Here is a 6,149-nt window from a genome sequence, read left to right as displayed (position 1 = left end):
TCGGAGTCCTTCAATCGGATCAACCGTGAGCTAGATCCCGTTGACTCCGCGGAGCTTGGATGTCCAATAGCAAACCAACTTCACCGCGGTCTGCACTAGGTCTATAAGCGACACTACAGCCACCAACTACGCACCTAGAAGGCATTTTATCTTGTAATTAGTTTGGCGATATTTTTATAAGCGCTTGCTCAAAGTACACGTGTATCCGCAGATTTGGTGTGTGAAAGAAGATCCCGGAAAACATGCATATATATCCTGGTTCGCTGTACCGGTTGTACAATGTAAACAATGTTTGTTTCTATGCAAGTTCAATTTGCGCGTTCTCGCTGTTCTTGAACTGACGTCACACTGTCGGAAATGGCCGATGGTATTTTGCGTTTGGCAGCATTCAAACGCAAAATACCATAATCGGTGTAAAAAATGTGCAATATTTCATATTTGAACTTCATTTGAACACTTTTGATACATGAAAATTCAAAGTTTACCTTGTTCTGGAAGTTATTCAACGGTTTTCAGGATATTTTTTCGGTACAAGACTTAGACTTTAAGGTAAAATAACATATTAGCTCACATTATGTATTATTCACACCACATTTCTGGTATTACCAGAGAAAACACAGGCTTGAAGGATATTGTAGAAGGATATTGTGCAGGTTAACTAAAATTATAAATCATTTGACTTGATTGTGTTGTGCAATTATACACTGTTTAAAGTTATGTAATGTTTCATAAATAACTCTGTCTGTTAAGTATTGTCTGGTGATAATCGAACAATGGTGTCAGGGTTCTCTGTTTGGCCGGTGCTCTAACTCTGCTTCACAGGTGGTTCTAGTTTACTGGGGGGCGTGGCCCACACCTGCGGCTCGTTTGGAGCGCTGTTCACTGGCATCTTAAGGAAGGCACAGACAGATGGAAGATGCCAGAGCCTTACCCAGTCGTGTTTTGTGTTTGGATTACTCACCCGTCTTGACGTCTTGCTCGACGAACCAGCTTCCAAGAAACCCCGAAGCTCAGATGTTGCTCTGGCATTCCCCCTCAATTCCCATGGTGCTAGTCCAGGGCGGACTCTGTCCTCCTTTGTCTCAGGCAGGAAGGAGACCATAGGCCCGTTTACACTACACCTAAAAACCGAGCCATGCCAAGACCAGTCCGAGCTTGGATTAGTTAACCGAGATAAGACGGCCGTTACACACAAGGGTTATCTCGGTTCCTTGGTTGCTCCTCGCCTCCTAGTGGCGATCTGTGGTACTACCACTCTCTGGAATTGAAGGCGGGACCGAGCAAATCAAAATGGCGGCGCCCCTAACATTCAGGATGTTATGGTTAGACATAGAGTCGGCTTTTGGGACGTGGATAAGACAAACAAACGTCTAATAAGGATTTACAGACGCAGGAAACGACAACAGACACTGAGGTTCATCACACTGCTAAGCAGAATCATCTCTGGAAACTGTGTGGCAAGGAAGCTAGTATTATTATGAATGTCTGAAATTTGTCTGAATAGAGTGTAAATCGGGACGTGCAGCCAGACACGCCGGAAAACCCGCAGACAGTCAGCTGACTGTAAGGGCATGACGCGGTCTGCTCATGCGCTGTTTATCAGAAAACCGGGCCAGAAAAAAAAACAGGCCGAGACCTGCTCAGGAACTGGTCTGCAGTTTGCGCGGTCCGGTTAAGTTTAGCGCGGTCCAGTTCAGTCTGCTGACCGTTTACACACAAGAGTTATCTCGGTTACCGAGCTCGGACTGGTCTCGGCTCGGTTAAAAAAAGTGTAGTGTAAACGGACCTCATGTGGCTTGCAGGGCATGGCTGGAAGAAGGAAAGACTGGGAGTCTGGTCAGAAGTGCTCTGGCCTTTTCTATGGGGGTGGGTGCGTGTGTGTGTGTGTGTGTGTGTGTGTGTGTGTGGGGGGGGGGGGGGGTTACAGCTGGCACCCTGCCGTGAGAGTCCCAGCCTGAAACTCTCTTTCTCAAATCTTTATACACATCACAGATGAATCCATCAGATAATGACATCAAGCAATTCCTGGATGAAATTACACTTCCTAAATTATCAGATTGCCAAAGAACGACACTGGACTCACCGCTGACAACAGTTGAAGTTCAGTAAGCTCTGACAAGCATGCCCAATAAAAAGGCTCCAGGTCCAGATGGATTCCCTACTGAGTTTTATAAAGAGTTCTGGAATATTCTGGCACCAACATTCCATAGAATGTTGCAGGAAATTCAGGAAAATGGCAGATTTCCAGCTAATATGAACTCTGCCACCATCAGTTTTCTGCTTAAAGTACTTCTTGATTCTGAGATCATACAAGTTGCTAAATGTTAGAAAGTTCACATATTATTATGACCTGAGGAATTTTTTTAAAAAAATTCAATGAAAAAGTGGATTTTTAAGGCTTATTAGCTCAAGGCTCTTAAAAAAATGTTGCATGACCGATGACGTAATTCGTGGATAGGAGTTGACATGGTAACAAGATACTTCCAGGTTGCAAACTCGCTTTCTCAAAGACAAATAGATGGATTAAACATGGCTAAAAAGTGTGTGGCTTATGGTTGGTCAAATACCAACTAGGATAATGTCTCTTTACACACATTTCCGAACCCAAAAAGTCCCAGTGTTGTGCGAAATTCAGTTCCCCTGTGAAAATCTGTTCCCCTCTGTGTCGGGAGCTGCAGCCAGAGAGGCAGGGTTTCACGGCGCTTCTGATCAGTTTCTCGGTAAAACAACTCATATAATCATGTCAAGATTGTAACATTCAGTTCAGCGCCATAGAGATTGAAAAGAGTTGCAACACTCTTTGATGTCACCGCCAGGGCAGTCACGTGGTTCATGTAGACCGCTATAGTTCCAAAACATACGCTGGCTGTCATGTTCTTCTATGGGACAGACAGCAGTGATTGCGTTATTTAACGGTAAATATATATATAAACATACACCCTACTACTTTTTCAGCTGTTATTGCATGATTACATATTTGTTAATGTCATTTTTCCATTTTGAGAGGCAGGGTGACAACGAAAAGCTGTATATTACTTAGATACGTTTTACATTTTTGAGGGGAAAAGCTTATGTTCATGTTCGTATGGACAGGAGTACAGGCTAGAACGGCTCTAACTTAACTTTTCTTTTCCATATCATTCATGTGATGACAGATGTCTCATGATTTTCATTTTATGGCGACTGGGCTGTATTATTGATTACTGTGATTTTGCTTATGAATTCTGATTCAGCCATTAGCTTACCTTCGTGGTAGCGTTAGGTCTGCCGTGGTCCATTCAGCATTCGCCTAGCAGCTAGCTCACTTCTGATAAGTGGTCACCCCCAGACCACAACGTGAAACATGATCATGTTAAGACTAAGAATATAATTTTAACATTAAGCCATTCACATATTATCAAAAGCATTATGCTTATATGTTTGGGTCTATAGGTAAGTGCAGAGCTATTAAGATTTTTATCTACGTCTCTGGGTTAATGCACAGAGTAAGAGTAAGGTTAGCTGCAGAGAGAGTGATGGAGAACAGTGACAGGCAACACTCCCATTGGACTCCATTGTTGCTTTTTGGAGGAAGAATAGTCCATTCAGCATTTACACCCACTTTTTCTCATGAGGCACAAGTTGGCCACACAACAATGATAATTTTAATACTAAGCCATGCACAAAGAATCAAATATATTAAAGAATAACAACTCATTAAGCTTGGATGAATGAATAAAATATTGTTTAATAAAAAATACTGAGTGAGACAACAAGATGTGTGTAAATGTGTGTATCTAACTGGAATAACAAGAACAAAGTGAAGGAACAGGGAGGAATATTATAAATATATTTTTTTTAAAAATCATCCACATACATCAGGCTTCAGAGTGCATCAGGGCTGAAGGGAAGGACAACATTAATAATAAAGGTATAAGCTGGCATAAGATAAAAATTAACAATGTGGAACAAAAAAATGGGAACAAGCATAAATAATATCAACAAACATACGTACAGTATGTGTGAACAAGAACAACAAATGTGTAAACAGGCGTTAAGAACAGGTATCGTAACCATTTTTTTTGGGGGGGGGGGGGGGCGCTCCACTGAAACCTGTGATGGCCACAACAACGATACTGCTGGTCCAGCAAGATCTGTTGAGACAAGGGCACAAATATGTTCATTAAAGCCAGTTCATTCAGGACTGCCTAGAAAAATACTTTTTCTTGCATACATCAGACTCACACCTGTGGAGTTCCAGTAAGCACAATGGCTAACTTACTTAATAAAAGATGTCAGAGATTCACTAATGAACTGTGTAATTTCTGGTGTAGCGATACCTTCTTCACAGCTGGCAAAATCGAGATAAAAGTAGCAGGCAATGACTAAAAATCGGTTGTCTACCAAGTTAAAAATATATTTATAAATTGCACTGTGCACGTACAAATAAATATAAGCATATGCACCATAAAGGGCCTATTAATATAATTTACAGAGTTGACAATTCAAAAGAGGTAGCTATTTAATCAACTTAGGCCTGGATATAACGTTACCTTCACAGAAGGCAAGTCAAGCTAACAAACTAGCAGGCAATCGGTCGTCTACCAAGATAAAAAATATATATATATATACATATATATATATACATATACATATATATATACATATACATATACATATACATATATATATATATATATATATATATAATTACGCTGTGTACATACAACAAAAGATCAGTATATGCACCATAAAGGGCCTATTTATATAATATACAGAGTTGATAATTCAAAAGAGGTAGCTATTTAATCAACTTACGCCTGGATATAACGTTAGTGCTAACAAAACTAGCAGGCAATCGGTGGTCAACCAAGATAAAATATATATATAATTACGCTGTGTACATACAACAAAAGATCAGAATATGCATCATAAAGGACCTCTGATAAAATATAGACAGTTGACAGTTCAAAATAAGTAGCTATTTAATCAGTTTACCCCTGGATATAACGTTACCTTCACAGAAGACAAGTCAAGCTAACAAACTAGCAGGCAATCGGTCGTCTACCAAGATAAAAAATATATATATAATTACGCTGTGTACATACAACAAAAGATCAGAATATGCATCATAAATGGCCTATGATACAATATAGACAGTTGACAATTCAAAACAGATAGCTATTTAATCAACTTACCTCAGAAGTTACTCGGGAGTCAGCAATGGAAGTGAATGATGTCCGACGCAATAGAATGGCTTTTTGGAACTATGCGAGGCTGCATACCCCGGAAGTGGGCGGCAAACAGCGTACAACGGAGTCCAATGGGAGTGTCGCGACTCTTTTTAGCTCTATGGCTCTGATTCAGTTTAATCGGCAGCTGTTGTTTACAAAACTGTAAAATAAAAATAAATAAACGCTGTCTTCAGGCAGCTGAAATGTCCATATTCTCTCCTCTCCTCCTCACTCATCGCGCAGTGAAGCAGAGAAATCTCGCCGTCATCACAGCAGCCTGCTGAGAAGCGACATGCTCTCTACACTACCTCGGGTTCGGGGCGGATTCCCGGGTGGGTGCCAGCTCATTCCTGGCGGCTGCTTCGCAGGGCCTGGCCCCTGGGGCTCGGTCAGGGCTCCCACCTGGCCAGTCAGGGCTCCCGCCTGACCACCTGACCAGCCATGGGCAGCATAGCTGGCTGCCAGCGGAGCCCACGGGCTCGTCCCCGCGGCTCCTGGGGGCTTCGACATTGCGGTGGCTGGGGGATTTCCTCTGGGTCGTCTCTCTTGGTGTGGGGGGGAGGGAGGGGGGCAGATTTCCTGTGTTGGCCCCTCTTGGGCCCCCTGCTTTGGGGGTCTGGGGTTATGGGTCCCCTGGCGCCTGCCTCGGTGCTTGGGGGAGGCAGGCCTTTGGTTCTTCACAACCACTATTGAGCATTTTTCTTTTGGATAAATTTCACATACACAAGTACACTCTCACAAACACCCACAGGTGCTGGGTTCCAGGTACTAACCCAGATAACAAAATGTATTTGGCCCGGATCCGGTCCAGAATTATCATAACATCTGGACCAAATCCGTACAATGGATCTGGCCGGTGTCTTTTAGCACAATGGGCCAATACCGTTTCACTGATGAGGGCCAGCTATGGTTCGGACCCATACCAGATGATTTGTC

The 6,149-nt window shown here is 42.5% G+C and overlaps 1 long non-coding RNA gene across 1 annotated transcript; it reads right to left on the bottom strand.

Annotated features, from left to right (window-relative positions):
- Nucleotides 1-3,707: 3,707 nt before the first annotated feature.
- On the bottom strand, nt 3,708-5,335 carry LOC118563965. The gene is made up of 2 exons (XR_004931550.1): nt 5,178-5,335; nt 3,708-4,133 (listed from the first exon to the last, which is right to left on the bottom strand). It is a non-coding gene; the product is annotated as an uncharacterized LOC118563965 (long non-coding RNA).
- Between the last annotated feature and the right edge of the window lie 814 nt (nt 5,336-6,149).

This window comes from Fundulus heteroclitus, chromosome 8, assembly GCF_011125445.2.
Source record: "Fundulus heteroclitus isolate FHET01 chromosome 8, MU-UCD_Fhet_4.1, whole genome shotgun sequence".
Lineage (NCBI taxonomy): Eukaryota > Metazoa > Chordata > Actinopteri > Cyprinodontiformes > Fundulidae > Fundulus > Fundulus heteroclitus.
The sequence above is the reverse complement of the archived record's forward strand: the minus strand, read 5'-3'. Positions and strand labels throughout refer to the sequence as shown.